At 39.4% G+C, this 22244-nt stretch overlaps 1 protein-coding gene and 1 long non-coding RNA gene across 3 annotated transcripts in view; both read left to right on the top strand.

Annotated features, from left to right (window-relative positions):
* PPARGC1A (PPARG coactivator 1 alpha) overlaps window positions 1-22244 on the top strand; it is a 361917-nt gene that overhangs the window by 94621 nt on the left and 245052 nt on the right. The window lies entirely within an intron of this gene.
* Window positions 1-22244, top strand: part of LOC146767553 (uncharacterized) — a 158036-nt gene that overhangs the window by 92755 nt on the left and 43037 nt on the right. The window contains exon 2 of the long non-coding RNA XR_014954752.1: window positions 1-22244. This exon is cut by the window's left edge and continues 22289 nt beyond it; it is cut by the window's right edge and continues 43037 nt beyond it. This is a non-coding gene — a long non-coding RNA (uncharacterized LOC146767553).

The raw sequence follows: 22244 nt of genomic DNA, 5'->3' as shown, positions 1-22244 counted from the left end.
CTTACATTGGTATTCTTTAAATATGGGAACCTGTACCCACTGTGATGTTTTATACATTCAGCGAAAGAGTAAAGTTGAAAAATAACCATGAAGGGAAGTAGATGTCCTCCTGAATAATTTTCTGAGATGATGGACAGCATTATTGGTGGAGGTCTTAATTAAAATCAAACCAAACAAAACCCAACCTGTTTGCTTCGAATAATGAGGAGTACTGGAGTAAGGGAACAGACTATCTCCTCCAGAGAAAATTGGCATATGGAGAAAATGTATGTGCAGGTATCAGCAAGATTTTCTTGAAACCCCCTCTGCTGCCTGTCACTGAGGTGCTGTTTCATCAGGGTTTTGGTAATATGCTGATGGCAAATCAGTACTCGGGGCTGAAGGTTGTGTTTGTGCTGATTCTCTCTTCTCTTTTGCCTCCTTCCAACCCCTGTTAAACAGCCCAAAAGGAAGTCCATGACAAGTGGGATGTTACTCAGAAAGTCTCTTCCCTATATATGTTTGAACAGCAGATTATAATATCCACATCTTTGTTTCATGCACAATATTGTCTTGCCCAGGAAGGGGAGTTGGTCATGGAGCTGCATGCCTTTTGTCCCCAGCTGTAGCTCTGTGTGTACATCCCATGGCCTTGGGAGCTATCAGCCCCAAACTCACTGCATTCCCAAACTGGGGATGTAGTGCCAAACAACAAAACCAATCTAAATTAGAAGTAATTTTGATGGGAAAAGCCTTAAGGATTTTTGAAGAAGGAATGAGAGCCTGCTCAGGCTTGCCATTTTACTATACAAATCCTTAACATTTCATCTGCCCACTGCCCAGAAACGTGGATGTCTTTTTGTTGTCTTCTACAGGTATCCCAATCTGTGAAGGCCTTTTCCTGCAGCTCTCATCTTCCCTTTTGGTGTCAATCTTCCTTCCCTGGGAAGCAATTCCCCTCCCATTGGCTGACCACCATGTTTTTATAGATAGTTGTAAAAGCTTAGCTCCTGCTTGCATGTGGTACCTGTTGTCTGTCTTTGCTTGGTACCTGCTGACATTTACTCTATGCATGTAAACAAATAGTGTGGTTAATGGGTGCTGACAGCTACATGACCCTTAATGACTGGGCTGCTTATTTAAGATTCTTAAATCTGTATTCAGGAGCCACAAATAAGCATTCTGGGTTTGTTTTGTTGTTGTTGTTGTTTTGAGTTTTTTGTTTGATTTTTTTATTGTCAGAAGCATATTTTAATGCTGCACATCAGTTGATAGTGTCTAGTGTTTCTGTGCAAGTTCAGGAGTCTGGGCATGCTTTTATATGCAAAACGTATCTGGAGCCCATATTTCTAGCTGCATGATGGACATGTGATGTATATCCACTATTTGGAATGTGATTTGTCATCTTAATGTAACTGGTGTTAGAATCTGAATGTCTCGTTACTGTGAAACATTTTGCTGCTTTTAAAACAACTTGAACAAAGAGAGCCCTTCAAACTGCACTGTGATGTGTGTCTTTATTGAAAAAGCTCCTCTCCATTGCCGAGGCACTGAAGCATTTGCATTAAGTGATACAGGGGATGCCAGAGCAATTTCATGAGAATTACCCTTTGCAATGAATGTTAGATTAAACATCTAAGTAAAATCCCTTGCAAGTGACCAGAAGATCAATTAGAGCAGAGCTGTACCTTGGTACCATTAAATTATATACTTTCTTTTAAAGATTGTTTTTAATTGATTTGGTGCATACTCTTTACTTAGTTAATAATGAACGTTATACCTGTGGCTATATGATCACTCATGTGAGTTAGATTTACAGCACTAAGAAACTCCGTTTATCAAACAAAACAATTTCATAAAGGGGCTGTTTTCTCTCATTGCTCAGTTGCTGATAATGCATCTAGACTGTTTTTTGGTTAGTTCTCTAGTCTTATACAAGTATTGAAGATGTTCTTTCTTACAGCAACTTTCTTGTCTCAAACCCCTCCTCTCCATTAGGGCTTCTACAGCACTGCAAAAATGAAGCTAGGAGGGAGATGAGCATTAGAGAAAGGAGAAGAGGACAAAGATAAAGGATACAAAAATGTGAAGGAAGGAGTTGAAAGTACCTGGAAATTTTTGCCAGGACAGAAGTTCCTCCTATTTTCCTTCTAATAAAGCTTGAATCTGAACAGTCCTTAAAACTCCCAGTGTGGGTGATAGGTATTGCAGATCTTCAGTACCTATCAGTCCTGAAGTTTGAAGGTTGTGCTAGGTATTAATTTAACTTTGGCCCAACTTCCACATGTTCCTTTCCAGTTTGCAGTTGCTATCATTTTACCAAACATACACCTGAAGTCTAAGGTTAGAGTTTTCAAAGGCCTGTCTCTGAAGTTAACCCTGTATTTGTAAATATTGTGATATCAACAGAGAGAAAGAGGTCTTTCCTTAGCAAGGGAGACATATACCATGGAACAGGAGAAAAAGAGGTACAGAACTGCTGTAGTAAAGAGAAGGTCTGAGGTGGATACACATCAGTGCTCACTTAAGTGCTTCCTACAGGAAGAGTATAAGACAGGTCCACAAGAAGTCAGCTGCAGCCTGAGGTGGATACTCCACAGCTGCTTTCAAGTAGTTTTCTGCACAAAAGTCCTGAGAGGTCACAGTGGCAGGAAGATGTCTCTGAGGATACTGTTGCTACTAATCATAATGACTGATTCTGGTTACAAGTTTCTGAGCTGTAAGGGTTATGACACATTCTGCAGATTGGACAAGAAAAGGATTACTCATTGTTTGGGAAGATATTCTTGAAGGTTTTCTCTTCATAGCCCTGCATGGATAGCTGTATGCCTGAGTACTGCCTCAAATCCCCATTTGGGCTCAATCAGGGCATGTTTCATTTCTTCATTCCCCCTTAGGATTAAAAAAGAAAGCCTTAGAGTTACACATTTTAAAAATTTTTGGGTAATGATATCAACCTCTAAAAGGAGTATCTAAATGAAAAAAAAAAAATCAACCTAACAATTAGATAGCTAATGTTTGCATAATTTTAATTATCACATATTCCAATTATTTCTAATCTGTTTCAATATACAAATCACTATTTTATATATGGCATGTTGTTAATGTTTACTACTATAATTACTAATTTGCAATATAAGGCAGCAATTTTATAGTTATTCAGTTTTGTATAATTATTATGTCAAATAGGAGATGGTAATTAACGCTGAAATTTATTAGAAATGAATGTACTAAAATAAGTCTAAGTATATCTGACATGTACTTGTCATGTAATGCATGGACTGCATTTTCCTCCACTTTTCCCCCTAACCATGCTTTGAGACAATGTGTTTGAGATCCCACAGGATTTAATCCTGTAGAAATTTCTATTTCACCATCCCATTGACTAATACGTTAGAGCTAGAACTAACGAGCAAAAACCAGAGCCTTCTGTAGCTAACTCTTGTGTGAGATTTTGGAGTTTAGGTGCCTTGTTCTGCTTTACCATTTCAGAAGGTCTCTTCTTTAGTGACTGCTTAAAAATGAGATGGTTTAAGTTCTGCTGCCCATAGCTCAAATTCTTTTAAAGGAGATGTTCAGAGAGCGTTTTGAGCTGTACAGCTGTCAGTGGCTTAGCAGAAAGGTGCCAAAGGAGCCATGGGCCTGCAGCTGGCATCACCCCTTGTTGTGCAGAGCTGAGCTGCTGGGGAGTTGCCCCTGTGTGATGGCAGAGAGAGTCAGGGTGAAGAGGGTGTCAAAGCGATCCCCATCATGACTCACACATTCCTCTGAGACCACCCAAAGCACCAAGTACTATGCATTGCATCTTAAAAACTATATGGGTACTGCTGTGTTAAAACTTGACTAGAAGGTGGAGTTTGGCTCCTCATCAGGAAGGAGGGAATCAGAGTGATATCTCCTGTCCCCTGGGAAGGAACCCAAGTGCAGGGTCTACTTACTCTTCCTTTGTGAAGCTGGGCTGCCCTGCTGTCAAATGTGAGAGCTGGGAGCCAGGAGAAAGTGGGCATCTGAGGGGTTGTGGCACTTGGGATGGGATGGGAGAGACTTGACCTGGATGCATTTGGGAGACCCTCACTCCACTGATAAGCCCAGTGCAATGTAAAAGGTGGGAACAAATAAACATATTAACAGATAAAAAATGATATCCCTAAATTATCCATTGAATCCTTAAAGAGGGGGGAACCCCTTATTCACAGAGAACTTAAATTAGCAGTATCATTTAAACTTTCTTTGTGGCAAAATAGTTCTCTGTGACTTTTTTTTTTTTTTTTGCCAGGGATTTAAAATCTGGGCAGCTCTAAGCCCTGCTAAACAAAATTCATGGCTGTACATCTTAATAAAGCAAAGAAGAGTGCACAGCGTGTCAAACAAATTCACCTCCTTGGTGTAAGTGTAAGGCTGCTGTAATGGCACACGGCAGCAGGAGCTCCAGATAGGACCCTTGATGTGTTAGCAGAGTGTATTGACTTATATCAGTCCTTTTGCCTGGTTTAAAATTGATCCCCTTAGAAAAGTTAAATATCACCTATGTTTGTAGAATGCTAGACAGCTATTAAGATAATGCTTTTATAAATACAGATGGTGCCCTTATCAAAATTACATGGCAGTAAATAGATGCCAGTAGAAATAATATGACACTTTGATTAGCTAATAAAATGAAGCACAAATAGAATGGGGATGCTAAGTTGCTCTGACAGTTTTCATACTGTCTTATTTATTGCTCATTTAGCTTTGATAAGTTTCTATTACAGTTTTGGCTTCTTAAGCAATTCCTTTGAACTTTTAATTTTTAAACAGTAATCTGCATTTTACTGACTTCTGTGAAAAATCCTCATTGTCAATAAGCTCTTCATCACGATAGTAAATGTTATCATTCTTTTTTAAGTAAATTCATAGGCCAAATTGCATAATGGAAGTTGTGGATATAAAAGTAGCAAAGAGTGCCAGTTATTGTTCCATGAAAATTATTGGTTATTGCTGAAAGTTTGGCAAGCAATATTGGTTCAGTGATTGGTAGCTTTTGATGCCACAGTGAAAGACTTGTATCAGGACAACGGATGACAACAGGAAAATTGTACAGGAGGACTTTTATGCTTTGGAAACAGGCTTACACTGTAGTCTAAGTACTTAAGGTGGGATATTCTGTTCAAAACTGGTGTAACTCCATCAGCTTCAGTGGGATTGAGACATGGCATGTTCTCTTTTAAATCTGCTGATCTTGGATGTGAAGAAAATACTGCCTGTCACTTGAGTCATATTGGAAAAACGTGTTCATTGATGCACGGCTTGGGATGGTTAATGGCAGTGATAATCGAGAAGCACACAGCAGCTAAGAGTGCAAATGGTATGTGGGTCATTAACATGATCTTACCAGCATAATGCTGACCAATATTTCTGCCTTTTTGGTACTTAACAAAACTTGACTTAGTGACTCAAAAGCAGAAACTGATTATAACCTGCCACAGTTTTAAAATCTTTCTAGAAACTTTTGATTGGCCTCACTTTCTCAGAGAGAACACAGCTCAGATTTGTTCTTTTCTTGCAACCTGTCACTAATATTAACCCTGTGGTGTAGCAGTGCTCCTGGTAAATGTGTTGAGCTAGATATCCTCTTCCTCTTCTGCAAAGAAAAAAGGTTCCTGTCCCTGGGTTCCTAAGCACAGTGTGCTCCTCTGCACCTTGTGAAGCAGCAGTGCTGTAGTTGAACATGACACCCAGTTCTCCTTGGTCTTACTCAATAATTACTGCTGCAATGGTGTCACTCTGCCAGTAGCCAGCAGTTTGAGATAACCTTCAGGGAACCAACTGTCAGCCAGGTGGAAAATAGGAAAAGCTTCCCAGCTGTCACATTCTTCTGGAGCCACACTGAGCATCCCAGTCCAGATTTCTGTAGCCCAGCTATAGCTCCACTTGCCCATAGGAACAACAGCATTGTCTTCCAGTCTTTGTAGGCTCTGTCTACCACCAGGGCTGGGCTTGGGTTACATAAATTTATCTTCACAAATTTAGACAATTGGTGTGAGGAGGATGCACAGCTTTTGTAAAGACTGTTGACTGCATGGGAAGTTTCCAGTTGTTGCACAGTCACTAGAAAGTGTTGGTGGAAAAGGCAAAGGCATCTATTTCTCTCAGGCTCCCTGCCATCAAGGTTCCTTGTGAAGGGGTTGGTTTGGGACAATGAAGGCATTTTAACCCTTGATTAATCCTATAGATTTAGCCCACATGTTGCAAATAGCTCATTGTTAGAGAGCAGATGGGACACATACTTATTGCCAGATTGAAAAAATCCTTTTAGGTGTCCATGTCCCAGCTGTGTGGGCTTAATGGAATCATCTTGTTGTTTCTGCTTTCACTTTTTGTTGTAAAAATTTCAAAACTTATTTTCCAAACAAATAAATTTAATAAATCCCAAATCATAACCACCCCCCCCCCTCAGATTTCACATCTTTATGGCTGTATTGTCAACTTGATGCATGAGGTTTTAGCTGTGCAAATCCCTTTAATGCAAGTGGGAGTTGTACAGCTAAAGATTTATACATTGACTTCAAAATAATACTGCTTCATCTCTCTTTTACTCTTTTTTTGCCTTTTTTTCTTTCCCCCTACTGATTCCCTCTCCAGATTTCCCCCCTTACTCTTTAATGAAAATGACAGGCTAATTCTGTGCCTCTCTGTAGTGAGAAGCAGGCTTGATGGTCCCTTCCTACTCACTGAACAGGCATAAGTCCAAGAGAATGATATGTGAAGGTAGTGATAATATGTGAGCATTAAGATAATAGTGAAAATGTAGTGAAAATCCTTTATCTCATCTGTGATTTCCACAAAAAAAAACCAAAAAAGCGAAACAGTCAATACTGCAGAGCCCCATCCCAATTAAAAAATACCTTTTTTATTTTTAAAGAGTTGGTTTTTTTTTTTTTTTTTTTTTTTTTTTTTTTGGATGACTGTAGCAACCTTTCTGGCTAAGATTTCCTCTACTGCTTATAAGTAATGTGGTTGACACAAACAGATGTACACGAATCTAACATTTCGAGGAAGATCATGCCATATCCTATCTATATTACAGGGCAGAATTTGAACAGTCTTGTGCTAGCCTGTGGGCATAATGCAAATTCCCTGGGCTGGAGAGACTTTGTTTTGCTTCAGAATTTCAATTGGTTGTCGCCTCATTTTTAAAAAATGGGCTCACTCAACACAGCTGTGTTATAGTGGTTTCTTTTCCTTGTATCAGGAGCGGACTATTGACCTAAGCACTGAATCCTTTGGGACTGTGAACAATAAAACCCACTTTGTCCTCAGTTTATATTAGAAAGTGAATTCTCTCAATCTTCCTTTGTCCAGAGAATTTTCATTGCTTCCTAGTATACAACTTGGGAAGTGTTTATTGTCCAGGTAGGAGGATGTGCAGCTGGGTGTCTTCTTTTTTAATCCAAGGGAAGAGGCAGGAACTGTCACCCTTCTGGGTAGCAGTGATAATCCTACAGAGCCCAATCCCTGTCAAAGTGAGAGTGGAACCCAGGTGGAATTCAGAATACTGTAAGGAAGGCATTTTGCCAAAGTGTTTGTCTACAGAATGGCAGAGATTAAAGGCCTTCTAGCTCTGATTGGATTACCATGGACCAGAAGCACTTTAATCTCTACCACTGTGGCTTTGGGGGAAGCCAGTGATTGAGACGTGTGGCGGGACCATGCTGAAGAATTGGATGACTGCACTTAGCTCTTTAATCTTCTAGTTCTGTGGCTGTTGTAGAAAAATATTTAACTGTTGCAGCAGAGAAATAGGTAGAGCAGTTACTTTACCTTTTACTATGTGAAGAAAATAAAAATTCCATATTCTTCCCTCCAGAGTTGTGGAAGCAGCCTGAGCCCCTGCTCAAAACACAGTATCAGGTAAGCTGGTGGTTGAAATTAATGTAAGCACATAATAGCCAATACTGCAAATCAAAGGTCTCTGAGACCTAGTACTGTGTCTCACACCAGAAGCAGATGCCAGTGGAGGTGTATTAAGACAGAGTATATTTAAAGTGACTTTTTTTCCCCAAGACTGACAATAGTCAGTATTTTCTGGACACTTCTTGAATAATTTATGTTTAAATGTCTTGTGCATGATAGAAGCTGCAGACAGAGCTATTAAAAAACAATTGCAAGTATAGAAATGCACTTTTGGAGAGAGGAGGAACAGAGAAGCATGAACTACTAACCCCCAGTTTTAGATTATATGCAGGTCAATAGAGATAGGAATTAACAGTGAATAATAAATGGGAATCTGAGCAATTTCTCTTTATTAAGTCTCAGCCAAGCAAGGATATATTTAGTAAAGAACTTAAGATATGGGCAAGGTGGTGAAAATTGACATAAGAGGTGTGACCAGTGGGATACAGGATGCTGTGGGATCTTAGGGGTGTCCTCAAGTATGTAAGGGTCCCCAACAAAATTTCAGCTTTGTGTGCCTAAATTATTCTGGTGTTTTTACATCAGGCTACCCCCAGTTTCCCAAGAAAGAAGCTGGGGGTTGCTGTGAGACTGAGGAAATCTCTAAAACTTGCCCCAAAGGTTGGGTATTTATTAAGACCAAATGGCTCCACATAAAGAACCCTTTTCACTGGCAGTTTCTTGGGCTTCAGCAGGAGCAAAAGCCTTACCTCTTACCCAGCTTGAGCTGGGATGGCTGGGCTAGAGAAGAAACAGTGACACTCACCCATTTTGGGAATGGAAATGAAATCTCTACAAGGCACAAACAGGCAGGAAAGTCATGTGGCTATTGTCTTTGGTGGGGCTTAGGCCACCATAAAAGCACAACTCCCAAAACCAGGAGTTGCCTTAGTTCCCATTATCATTCACCATTAGATATGATGATTAGATGTCTGGTCCTTCAGTGGAGTTGGATGCACATTCAGCCTTTGAAAAAAATATGGGCAGCTTCAATTGGAAGTATGTCTAATGCCATGTAGACATCTTTAATTTTTAAATGATTCTTCAGACTAGGAGAGTAAAGCTGTGTAATCCATATGTTTTATATGCTATTGTGCCAGCCTTTCATGGTGAGAAGCTAAATATTTTTGTCATTTTAGCTTGTTTATATGTGCTGCTCTTTGCTGTCTGAGTGAAATGTCTGATGCATCCCACCCCGATGTCCGCATTTGGATGGAAGATGAAGTGAAATGAGCCCTACAAGCCAAACACTGTGTTCCTTTTCGTTCTTTTATTAGCTTTTACTTGGCAAATTCTAGTGGCTTCTGTATAGAGAACATAACATTGCAAAAACAGTGGATGTTTATGGAAGGCAAAGCATAACTTAATAAATACAGCATAGATGTTACGAGAATGGATGCTCTTTCACTAAGTACAGAAGCTACATATGGTGCTGATAGCAAATGCCATATGTTCGTAGAAGAGGCTACATTTGCACAGTGCCTTTTTCTTAGACCTGCTAATCTGTGAAAAATAACAATTCTGTTTAATATTGCTAGTTTTGGCCTCTTGGTTTTGTCCTTTAACTTCTGTGAAATATATGCAGTCTGAATGAATCTGGACACGTGGGTCTGCACTCACTCCTCTTCAAGACCACTTAATCCAAACAATACCCATCTGAAATGCCCCTTACTCTAATCATGGTGCTCCAAAATTAGATTGTCCTTTATACTGTGGTTCCTGACACTCCAAATCCTGGGTGCTTAGCTCCCCGGTGACACAGCTGCCAAAGGAAAGTACTCATCCATCAGCAGTGTCACCTATGGCCTGCTGGCAGTGATGCTGTCACAGCAGACATATGCTTCAATCTGGGCTCTCAGTCGGGGAAAAGATTTGGATCCAGGTGTCCCACGTTTCTGTTGCCATTACCATCAGTGTATGGCACAACAGAGCTACTGACAACATCTCCTCTGCTAGATAGTCCTGTGTGGAGCTGCTGCTGCTGTTGCACTCAGAGGATGGGAGTAGGGGCCTGTGCTCAGGAGATGGTTCAGGGCTGTGGATGGAGATAGCCACCTGGTGCCTTGTTTCAGGGAGTTCTGGAAGGGGTAAGACTTTGAGTATACTTAGCAGTAAGCTTTCCTCTTTGGTTATGTGGCCACGTGCTTGATATGAGTCTTCTGAGGTTTCTTACACTTCGGTGCTCTTTTGAGATTGGCTCCTATATGCCTTTGGGGTCAATGTATCTACCCCTGTATTTCAGGTTCCCTTTTGGGACCAGCTTTCTAGAAATGTATGCCTTGCAAAGCCCAGTTGTAGGTGCCCAGCCTTTTATGGGATCCAACTTGCATCTTAAACGTGCTTAGTTGGAGAGCTAATGAGGTAGCAGCCATACCTAAAATTAATGCTGCTTTCAGGAATATGCCTGCCTTTTTAAGCTAAAGATGTTTGGATTAACTAGGTCTCTCTCGGAATGTCATCAATGAATCATGCACAGCCTCTGGTAGTTCTTGTAGTTTTAAAAATTATTATTTTTATTTGTTCATTGAAGAGAAGCATCTGGAAACCATTGTGCAAGTAATGTAGTTGAGCACGCTTTTTCACAGTAGGCAGTAGAGAGTTAATTCTCGGTGTTGTCAGCTACTTTCAGTTTTAAACACATTTCGGATTCAGAAGACAGCCATATAGAAAAGAATGTTATGTTAATGTGACAGCAATCACAGCCACTGCTATTGAAAACTCACTGTTGCTCTCCCCTCCAAAATTAACATCATAACCTTATGTCAGTGACTCACTATTATCCTAATACCTGTTTTTGGATTCTGTCCAGTCCCATTAGATATCCTTGTGTTGATTGCTCTGTTACTGGTGAATGTTAATTGCCTCCAAATCTCAGTGGAGTTCAAAAGCTTAGGGAAAAAAGTACTGACTGGTAGAGCTGCTAGTTTTATTAACAGGCAAGTAAATAATAAATCTGTTCAGAGATATGAGTGAAGTGCCCGAGACATGAGATAAAACCAGCTGATCTTACATCTTTCTTTGCATGTCTGTCATATGTTATTAATTACATAACAGAGTAAGCCATTCCAACTTTGAATGTTGAAATGATATCAGTAGTGCCTGTCCACAGCCAATGTACCTTAAGAGGCAGTCAGGCTCCATGGTGTTCCCGTCAGGATTCTCATCTCCTGGACGTTAAATAGTGCCCCCTAATACATTTTAACATGCTTTTTAGAATTACTTGGATGATTTAATGGAAATTATGATGTCAAAACAGGGTTAAAACAAAGCTTGTCACATGTAATTTAGTATTTTTTCCTCCTCCTGGTAATGTATAGTAATTTTTATTTTTTTATATAGAGAAACTGCCTTTCTGCTTTGCTTTGAAGAACAGAGATCTTGATTACATCTCTTTTTTTTCCTGTTTCTTTTAATCATAGAGTTTTAAGTAAGATCCTTGCATGCTCTCCCTTTCCAAAACCAGAAATCTCTAGATGAATGTACATGAATTACATTTCCAATATAATTGTTAGTGTACTTCTTGTAGCATATTTTCTAGTTTAGGTACCTCTTTTGCTAGTTTTTAGTTTGTAAAAAGGTTGGTAGCACTTACAGAGCGAAAATAAGTAATGCGAAGAATATAATGTAATCACATGCTGCAGAATAATTGCATATTTTATATCAATGGTTTTCAGTTGGTTGATAATATTTAATCTCCTAGCAGAGATCTGTGATGACTCATTTTAGACACTGACCCTCTAACTTCATTTCAGCAATGAAATATTTCCTAATCCAGTAATTTCTGTCTATACCATCATGTCATGGAGATAAAAGAAAAGCAACTCCAGGTGCCCACTGCTAGATTGCTTAACAAAAAAAAGTCAGGTGAATTGCTTGCTGAATGCTAGGCTGAAGTCAAATGATAGCTGAACATGTTATGGCTATATGAAATCTGTATTAGGGTAGGCAAAGTGAAGTTGCTATTTTTGTGATTTTAAGTGATTGTAAGGCTTTTATAATGAAAAGCATACCCACCTGATAGTCAGAGTGTGTCCAGATTAACATGAGGTTTTTAAGCAGTGTAAATGTGATTCAGCCAGTGGTCAAAAGGTGAAAAGAAGTCAAGAATTTCATTGTGAGGCTCACTCCAGAACAAAGGAGGTGAGACAGAGAAGCAGGATAATTAATAGTATTATGTTTTTTGTGAAAATTACCTTGACAGGCAAGCAGTGTTTATTATTACAATACAGAGCATTTGAATTTTACCTATGTTTTCATCAGGAGTACTAAAAAATACATGTAGCAAATGTGCACAGGGCCAAACACAGTGTGTTTGGGAGGTCTCTAAGGTAAAGATGGTGGATGACTGAAATAAGCTGGTGTAGCCACACTGAAGCACATAACTAGCTGCCAGGGTTTCACAGCTTCTGAGCATTAAAAGCATCCCATTCATTTCCATGCTAAAAATGTTGGTTGCAGTCTTCTCTAACTGGTCAGTATCCCTCATTCTGAAGATACACTTCTCCTATGAAGCCCTATTTGACTGCATCCCTCTACTTCTGTTCACATTCACAAAGACTTTCAGGAAAAGGAAGGACTCTGCATGTTATATCTTGTAAATAATTATGCATTTCATTGTTTGTTTTTAGAGTTCATGGTAAAATAGACTGTATGCTAAGGCATAGAAAATGAGATTGAGTAAAAGATTATTCACTGTTTGTTTTACCAAGTCAGTATTTTGTTTTGTATGTATATAAATGTGTTCATGTTTATTATAAGATCATACTTCTGTAGCCCTGAAGCACGTGCGTGTTCCTGGTGTCAGAAGTTTTTCTATAAGTAGAACAAAGTGGGGCTGTGTATATTTACTGTAGGTTCTGTGTCACAGATCTAGTTCCCATTTTCCTTCCTGGATTCAAGCAGCCCCTAACATCTCTGTCTTTCCATATGCCCTGCTACTAAAAAGTTCCTGGCTGAAATTAATTTCCCATTTCTGCCATGTCAGTGGTGGCCACAGGAGAAAGCAGGAGGAGGTAGTGTTCATCTCTGCCTGCATTCCTTTTCTATCTCAGTGCTAGGTGTGAGCTCAGGTCAGGGACTATCAAGAAAAGCCTGCCCCAGGCTAGAAGGGAGGATGGTGGCATGTGCTGCTTGCCAGCCATTAGGGCATGGAGATGATGCCTTGAACAAAATGCTGTTTTGTTCAGTAGGAGTTTGTGTTTGATGCTTAGCAATTGTATACTCTCTTCTGACTCCAGACACTGAATTCAAGCATTCTGCAGTGCAGTGGACACTTGACTGGGTGCAAAAAATGAAGCAAAACCCTAGGTGTGTAGTTTTCTAGGGGTCAAATTGAACTTAGATGTAAACATCACCACCTTTCATTTACATAAATTATTAGAGTGTATGCTAGGGTTTAATTTGGCCTGGTGATTTGCTAAGATGAAATTCTTTGTGTGGATGTGAATTTTGGTATCAAGAGTGAGGATCACTGTTGCTGGAGAGTGATTAAGAGGAATAAGCCAAAAATAGAAACGCCTCCATAGCTTAGGAAAAAGCCCGTAGAATCATAAAAAATAATCAGCTGTTGGAAAGAATGAATTCTGTGCTTCTAATTTGCAGAAATCCCAGCAGTTGCTATTGTGCCCAACCACTCACTAATACAATAAAATATAATTACATAATTAAATACAATATAGGATTTCCATAATAGGGAACTTTATATCCTTGTCACAATACAGGAGTTGCTGTGGTTGAAGTGCATGGTTTGGCACTGTAACTATTATTAGGTACAAATGTATCATGTCCTAGGCAGGATTCTCCTGCAGGGGCACTTCCCAGTCTGGGTGAAAATGGTTTGCTGCAGAGTGGAACCTTTGTAGGAGTTTGCTTAAGATGCACCTTTTGGATGAGGAAGCATCTTACAACCATGTTTTGCTTTGCTAAAACAAAGCTTCTTTCTCCCACTGCTGTTTGTTTGGATAGATACCATCTGTCTTTTGCTAAGCCCAGAACTTGCTAGAAGCTGAAATTCAAGCTAATGAGTAGCTGTCAGGGGTGGAAATTTTCTTAGAACCTGATTTCCCATTGCTGATGACAGCAGAAATTTGAGTAATTAGTACTACAGAGACAGACACTTAAACTTGAATACAACAGTCTCTGTTCAGGTGAGTACTATCTGTGTGAGAGAGTGGCAGTAATCCTAGTTTTATTGTCATATTTCCATTTGGACAGTCATTAGTGTGAAATTCTGCATAATACAAGACTGGTTTGCTAGCTGCAAACAGTAGCAGATACAGTGGGAAAACAGCTGGATCCAGTGCTGGAAAATGTTGTCATGAAAGATAATCAGGGAGGTGAAATCCTAGAAGCTTCTAGAACCTGAATCTGTGAAGCATTTTTAGAGTTTATATGTATGAGCACAGAAGGAATTATCTGACTTTTAGGTTGTTGAGGGCTGTTTTGTATAAGATACATACCTAGTGAAAAAGAGAGAGACTAGGAATTAGATTTAGGAGGAGTGAAATGAAGCCATTTTAGCTATAGAAGAGTATCCAAGTAATTAGATGTGTAGTATCATGATGAAAGTCTGTGTCCTTTTGTGTTCAACTGTATGAACATAAAGGCAAATGTAAAGTGCTGTGTTAGATAAAGAACTGTTTTGGTTATCTGCCGGGCAGATTGGTGACAAGTAATGTTGTTTCTGATTTTGCTCTCAATTTATCTTTCAATCCTTTTGTTCCACTCAAGCTTCTGCTGTTGTATCTTTCCACTCTGATGGGCTTGCCTTCATTTATTGCACTTCATCAGTGGCATACACCTCATCTCATTAAAATCAATGGCAGATCTATTACTGACCTTAGTGATGCAGGAAAAATCCCAAGTCTTGCTTATCCTAATCAATCAGATCATCATCATAAATTTAATGATCTGAAAAGCCATCAAAACACATCATACTTTTTAGTTTACCTGCTGACACACAACGTGCACAATCCCAAGTCTTCAAGCAAAAGCTGTGTTCTGAGTTTCTCCCTAGCCTAGCAGTTGCCTTGCTTGTATTTTAGCTTTTCTGAAAGTCAGGGTTTGAAGAACTGTAGACTTTGAGATTGGCATCTTCTGTTTGCAGGCTACAGTATCTACTGACTTTTGAGTAATCTGTGTAGATGTGCATGTAGAGTACTTTCACAGTCATAATGTTGAATAGTTCAAATTTAATTATGATGAGAGATCCTGTATTTCATTTATATGTAAAATTAGAAGAAAATATGCAGAAGCTAATCCTATTCAGAGACTGACTCCAAATATTTCTGAGCTAAAATGTTTGTAACATAGAAGTCTTATTAAAATTCCTATTTCTACACATTTTAGTAGTAATTTGGTTTAAAAATTGCAAGACTGTAGTTTCATTTGACTGAGAGAAGAATTATGAGACTATAGACAGACTAACTGCAGTTTTAACAATGCTAAAATCCATTATAAATCAAAAAAAGGAGGGAAAAGTACACATGCCATAATAATTTATTTGACAGTGCTATTGAATATACATACAGCTCACAGATTATGTGTTTCTAGTACACTAAAAATAAGAAGTCTAAGCATAGGAACATTATTTTTAATATGAGGATGCAGTGCTAAAGAAGAGAGAAGGTTTTGTAATGATAATCAGGCTGCTGAGCACTACAGTGTACTGGCTCCTGTTTATGCGGATTCCTGCACCAGCTGAAGAAAAAAAAAGGCAGAAAAGAAGGCAATGCAATTTGCATGTCTGTATATTTTCCATTTTTTTCCTTATCTTCTTATTAGAGAGATCCCTCTAATGTGTTTTTTTGAGCTGTTGCTTTCCAAAGTCCAGTTTCAGAAATGTCAACCCTTAGGATAGATTAGAAAATGTGTGGTGGCGTGGCTGTGTCCTGCTGGTATGGTTTGGTTGGGATGTGGAGTGAGATTGTCTGATTGCCTCCTGTCATATCTGAAGAGTGAAAATATAGCTATTATTGTGGCCTGTGAATTCCTCAAAGGTCACTTAAATCTGAGTGGTCACTATTGGGATGTATTTTGGGAAGCAAATTTTGCACCAGGGTTTAGATGTACAGCTGTGATAGTCTGTAGAGGTAAAGCTAAATGTATTTCATGTATGGGAACATGAGCTGCGTATTTTTGATGTCTTTATGAAGTGGATTCACAAAATTCATTTGAGCTTTTCTATTGGCTGTCAGTGATAGGATATGTCTACCAATAACATGCTTCTTGTTGTAGTTCTTATGTCTACCAAAAATATCCTTCTTGTCATAGTTATTTTTTCAGTCAAAATGCTGGTTCTTAATCTTTGCAATATTGCAGTTATGGATAAGGCTGCAATGGCTTTTTCTCTGAATAGTCACAAAATCTGAACAATATACTGGTATAGCTGACTTATTTGTTTGTATTTAAAACTCAGTTTAATAGGAACTATAATAAATATCAAGCAAAAGATAATTGTGCTGATAATTCAGTTACAGTTGGTTGTCCTGAAGGACTGCACTTTGTAGTACTGGTCTGTGCTCTAACTGCTCAGAAATGCACTGTTGTGTGTTGCTGCCTAATTGGTGAACTGTAATTGCCTATATTGAGAACTGATCTTAAAAGTTAATCTATGCTAGAGTCAGGAAGATTAATTGGGGCAATCACCATCCCATAGATTTCTAGTAAAGTGACACCTCCTTAAAATGGTTTGCTGTGAGTGCAGTGCAGTCTGAAATGGAAGACAGACAATGCATGCCTTCCACATATGCTCTGTCTTGTCCAAAAGCTTGTCTGTAACTCAGCATACCTTCACCACATGCCTTCTGGCCATGACATTTTAGAGAGATTTTGACTGAGAAAATGCACACAAGACTTTTCTAGGCAAAATCTGTGATCACATTGGTGGGAGCTACAGCTCCTGTCCCTTTCAGATTTGCTGTAACCACGTGTTTTGTTTTGAGAGAAGTTCTGTTGGCTGGTTTACAGCATGCAGGACTGAGACCCAGCCATGCATGTACCTAGCTGTGTGCCTGGAGTATCCTTGTGGTGAATTGCTGACCACCTGTGGCCCGCTGGCCAGGCAGTGCCTGCCAGTTTGAGCTGACAAGCATTGCCCCTAAAATACCTCTTCCTGTATTTGATCCAGTACCTTTTGATGCCCTGAAGTTGGCTGTATAGGTTTCTCCAGATGCCTCATGGCTGGCTTGCATGAGCTGAGTAGTGCAAGTGATGTGGGCAGCAGTGCAGCCTCATCTCATGCTGTGCTGTGGCCAGTGCTGTCCACACCACTGGAATAGAAGGCCACAGTTAAAACTTGGGTGTAAAACGGAGTTTCTGAAGATGCACTGAAAATTTTACATGACGACTGCCTTCACATAATTTAAAATCCAGCCCTACTGTGTGTTTCCACTGTGGCAGCTGAACCATGGAGAGGTAATGCTAAAGGATGTTGGATCACGAGGCATTGAGATGATGTGGACTCAGTGTACTGTAGAGAAATGTCACATTCCAAAAAGTCCTGGAATTAGTAGACTCCATGTCACACAACACCACAGTCTATTCACATGATGCAAGTCCTTTTTATGTGATCTATCCTAAAGTAAGAGAGCCACATCTTTAGTCATGAGGTTTGCACTGCCATTGCAGCACAGTGGGGAACATAATTTGGTCACCTGGGTGTGCATTCACTACCTGCTCCTGAATGGAATAAACCTTTACCTGAGTGAGCTGACCATGGGAACCTGACTAGAAGCAGCCTCTTGTGCTGGCTTGGGGACTGGTTAACATGTAATGTGATCCAGCTGCTGAACTTTATAGATTTTCTATTTCTAACTTTCAGTCACTCTTTATTCTTTAGGAGAATCCTGGCCTCACTCCAGAGCTGACAAGATGTAACTGAATATCAGGAAGTGAGGTGCAGTTTGGACCTAGCTTTGGAAAGTTGGGGATGTGGAGAGGGCTGGCTCAGCATTACTGAGTGTTACTGAACATTACTGAGCTCCCGGTGTCGTGGGTTTTAGTGCACAAGACCTATTGTCAGACCTCTTGTCAGGGTATCACTTCACCTCCACTGCTCATCCACAGGAATTTCTGCTTGTTAAAGGAATTCAGCAAAGGATAAAGGCAAAATCTGTGTTGATAAAATGCTACAGGTTCCTGGCACTGTCATCTCTTGAAGGTTTGATTCTTGCTCTCCTTGAAGTGTGAGAGCACATGAGAGTTAGGTTTGGAGGAAAATTTGTGTGTAGGTCTGTGCTGGTAGTGCCTGGAAGGACCACTGTTTGCCACCTGCTTTGATCCATAACACAAACATACTACATGAGCTCACCAGAATCAATTCATCGTTGTGCCAGGGCCTCTCTCTTAAGGAAAATATTGGATACTGAAACTGCCCATGCCAGTCAGGGTACCAGGGCCTGGGGTAATCAGTCCAGCAGCTGAGTATCCATAAACTTATGCCAGGTGCATCCTCAGGTTCTCCATCAGCCAGTGGAGCCAAGGGAAGGGGCAGCACAGAGGGATGGAGAGGAAACCACTGACTTCTGCTAATAAGCTAGTAAGTGAGCAAAAGGGAAGAAGAATGATGAAGTCTTTGCAGCACATTGCAGGCATGAAAAAGTAATGGGAGATTCTCCTGCACACTTGTTTGTTTTAGTGTTTATTAAGCAGCCAGAACTGCTCCAAGTGTGGGAGCGCTTCATCTCTTTAAAGAAATAAGGACCAGTGAGCAGACTGCAACCTCCCTGCCAGATGTCAGTGTGATAAATACTTCAGTCCAGAGTAGAAAGGGAAATGAAATAATTAAGTTATTGTGGAAAAGCTGAACCATAGGTAACAGTAAAAAAGCATCAGTAAAAAATTTCATGGTTGGGGGTCTACACTGGAGACATCTTCCCTGGGTCCAATTCATTTTGCTTACCCAAGAAGAAATAAGGGCATTGTGACTGCTCTCAACTGGAATATAGTAAAAGACAATCTTGAGAGTGGCTTGCTGTTACTTTATTAAAGATGTTGCATCTAATGAGACCTTGTACTTGCAAGACCTTGAAATGCACCAGTGCCTTGTGTGCTGACTGCCAATGCAAGGTGGGGAGGTCTGCATGGTCCAGATTTTAATTTTTCACTCTGATTCTTGTTATAAAGGCACCAAAAAGAGAGCTCTCTGTATCTGTAGCTCATTTTTTAGGCCAGGTAAGCTCAATCAGTTCATGGGCTTCCATAAACTCATAAGGTTGTGATACAAGTTGTGTAACCAACCATGACAAGGTTGTCACTTGTCATGAGGTGTATTTAGATTGACTTTTTAGGTGACTTGGATGTTAAGTATTGAGTTTTTTTCTGAATTGTATTGTCAGGAGAAAAATTTATCTTGAACAGTTGGTTAAAATGAAACTCTATCATCTATTAAAATTTAAATTATCATTTCTGAATAAAAGTGACTTTTAAGTGACTTGCTTCTGGCACCATGGTAAGTGTTCATTTTATTTCTCTCATGAATACCACTTTTCTATTAAGAGACCATTTAATAGAATGTCCATTTAACCCTTTATAGGCCCTTCTAGGTGTCTCATAACTCTTAAAATTCCAATTTTATGACTGGCATAAAATGTTCTGGTCCAGATACATAAAGGACTGCATATGTCTTCCTCCTAGTTTCCTATGCTGGCAGATTTTTTTTTATCATGGAAGTGTAGTGCTACTGGCTTTCTATAAAAGCAAGAGAGCTTGCTGGTGTCCTAAAAGATGGATCTGTTTGGAGTCTTTAACTGATGAGTATAAAATTGTGGGTTTTACCAGATTTTGATGACACTAGCAGATATATGTAAATAGGATATAAAATGAATCAACTGCTGTTCAATAAAAAAAGCATCATGTTTACCTCAGCCTTGTAGCTACTTTGGCCTCCTACAGGGACTATTTTAATTAGCAGCATGAATTTTGGGTAGTTTAATTTATTTTGTGATTGTGTAGAACAGGCTTTTGGAAGGGTTTATTTATAAACTGCCCAGGTATTTAGCAATAGCATTTCAGCAGCATCTGTAAAAGCAGAGTGTCATAACACACAACTTTTTATCTTCTTTTTGCTGCTCTTTAGCCTTGCCAATGGGGTTATTTCTGGGGTGTCTTGTTTTCATGCTGCTCTTCACTGCAGACAGGAGAGTGAATCAAATGAGGATCAGATAATTAAATGAAAAAAAGAAACATTTACTCAGTGTCTCCTAAGGAATTTTTCTGTGTAAAACACTAATAATCATGCTATATGTTGGTGGTGACTTCCATTCCAGCAGACCACGGTAGACTTGACAGACTTTAGGATCTGCTCATTGGATTCAGTGATCAGCTGATGGAAATCACACTAGAGTTTCTGTAGAGTTCAGAATTTGTAGCACTGAGAGATAAGCACCATGTGGCTGCAGTTCTGCACCATTTTGTGTTAAGCTGCTCTTACGGAGATGATAAAGTCTAATGTCCTGGGGAGGCAAGCCTGGGTACACTCAGTCCTGACATGCTTGCATAATCTGCTTATGTCCAGTGAGGTTCTTTCATGACAAAAGTGAGCAAGGATTTGAGTATTTAAATAGTCTCAGACAATATTTTGTCTATAATTGAAGGAAGTCCCTTCCTGTGTTTCAAATACCACAAGTGCCATTGTATTAATAACTGGGTTTAAACTTTGTATTTAAACTAGAAAATTTATAAAAATTTCCCTGGGATCTAGTTACACCATGGCAAATACAGGTAACTCATAAAGTTTATTTATCTTTGTTTGTACAGTGAGTAAAAAGAACATCGTAGATTGATGGTACCATCTTTAAAATGTTTGCAGAGAGTCATGATTGTGAGAAGCAGATGGATTAGGTACTTAGGTTCATATAGTAAGGCTGCATCCCAGACATCTTTCATGTGCAGGAAGTCTGGAGCCACTTACTAAGTTCGGAGCTCTGTATAGTGAGTGCCATCATTCCCAGTGCAGAGAGACACTTCCAACAAGGAGTATTTGGTAGATGTCCTGAAAGAAGGATTTTGGGGGTGTGAGCATTCTCTGCAAGACTCCACATGGAAACCATTAAGCAATTGGACAAATCCAATCTTCCATCACCACAATTTCCTGACAGAACATATCATTCAGATGGTGACCATTTCAAGAGGGCAAACCAAAAAGTTACATAGTATAAGAAATTATCTTTGAAATTCCCAGTTTACAAAATCTCATTAAAAATGTGTCCTACAAGACATAATCCCCAAATGAGTGTGACATCAGTATAAAAATAAGCTTTTCTGGATGATGTCTGATAATCAATATGCTGTAATGAATTAGTTATGTCACTTACCTTCAGTGTCTGTCTGCCTTGCTCTTCCCACAAGTTAGAACTATGTTTTATTAATAAATGAGATATTTGTATGTTTTTATAAGCATTGAAGTATTTTTTAAAAACTGACTATTTTTCTCATAAAAATGACATAGCATGGACAATACTATGTTTCCTGCCGTTAGAAAAGAGTAATTACTTACAGCCACTCTTATAATATGCTTGCTTGCTAAATGCATAAATCTAATAATGGAACAATACAATGCTACAGTGAGCTTCATGAATTGGAAAAAGATAGAATTTAAATGCTTTTGGCACCTGACATACATTTCTTACAGGAGGTCTGTAATTTCCTGTATTAGAGCTAGCTGTATCCTTCAATGAATGCAGCTAGAAAGAGTAAAGGATATTTGCAGAGTCATGTATTTAGTTTAGTCTATAAGGTACTATTTTGCTTGTTACTTTTGATTTTAAAGCTATCAACCTTATTTGGACAGCTTATTCTTTTTGTAGGGAAAAGATGGAAGCAGAAGATGGCAAATCATGCTTGGAAATCATGACTCAGTAATGCAAGGTTAAAATTACTGTCCCTGCCTGTTGTTGTTGGAAGTGTGTTTCAAATGGTCCAGTATCAGTTATATGCATTTTTAATCTCTGTTTGTAAGTGGTAATGAGCTTGCCTGGCTCCCCATGCATTTATGAAAGAGCAGCAGATTGTATTGTAGCTGGCTGTGGTTTCTTTGACCTAAGCACCAGCCATGAAAGTTTAATGTAATGTTCTCTAGTGTACCCAGTAGTCATACAGGTGTAAGCACGAGTCATCATTCCCACAAGGGGCAGGTCAGCAGTGGTGCTGGACTTCCTTATTCCAGACACAGGTTTGGTTACAGTAGCAGCATCAACGGTAAAATGAGCACTCTATCCGCAATACCACCACTTAAAAACTTTTAGAGAGAACTAGAAAAATGCAGTATTTTAAAGCCATAGCTGATGCTAAAGCTGACCATAGAATTTAACTCAAGAGTATGCAGTTCTAGGGAT

This window comes from Lonchura striata, chromosome 4 (assembly GCF_050655825.1).
Source record: "Lonchura striata isolate lonStrDom1 chromosome 4, ASM5065582v1, whole genome shotgun sequence".
NCBI classification, from domain to species: Eukaryota; Metazoa; Chordata; class Aves; order Passeriformes; family Estrildidae; genus Lonchura; species Lonchura striata.
This window is presented reverse-complemented; position numbering and strand designations above follow the sequence as displayed.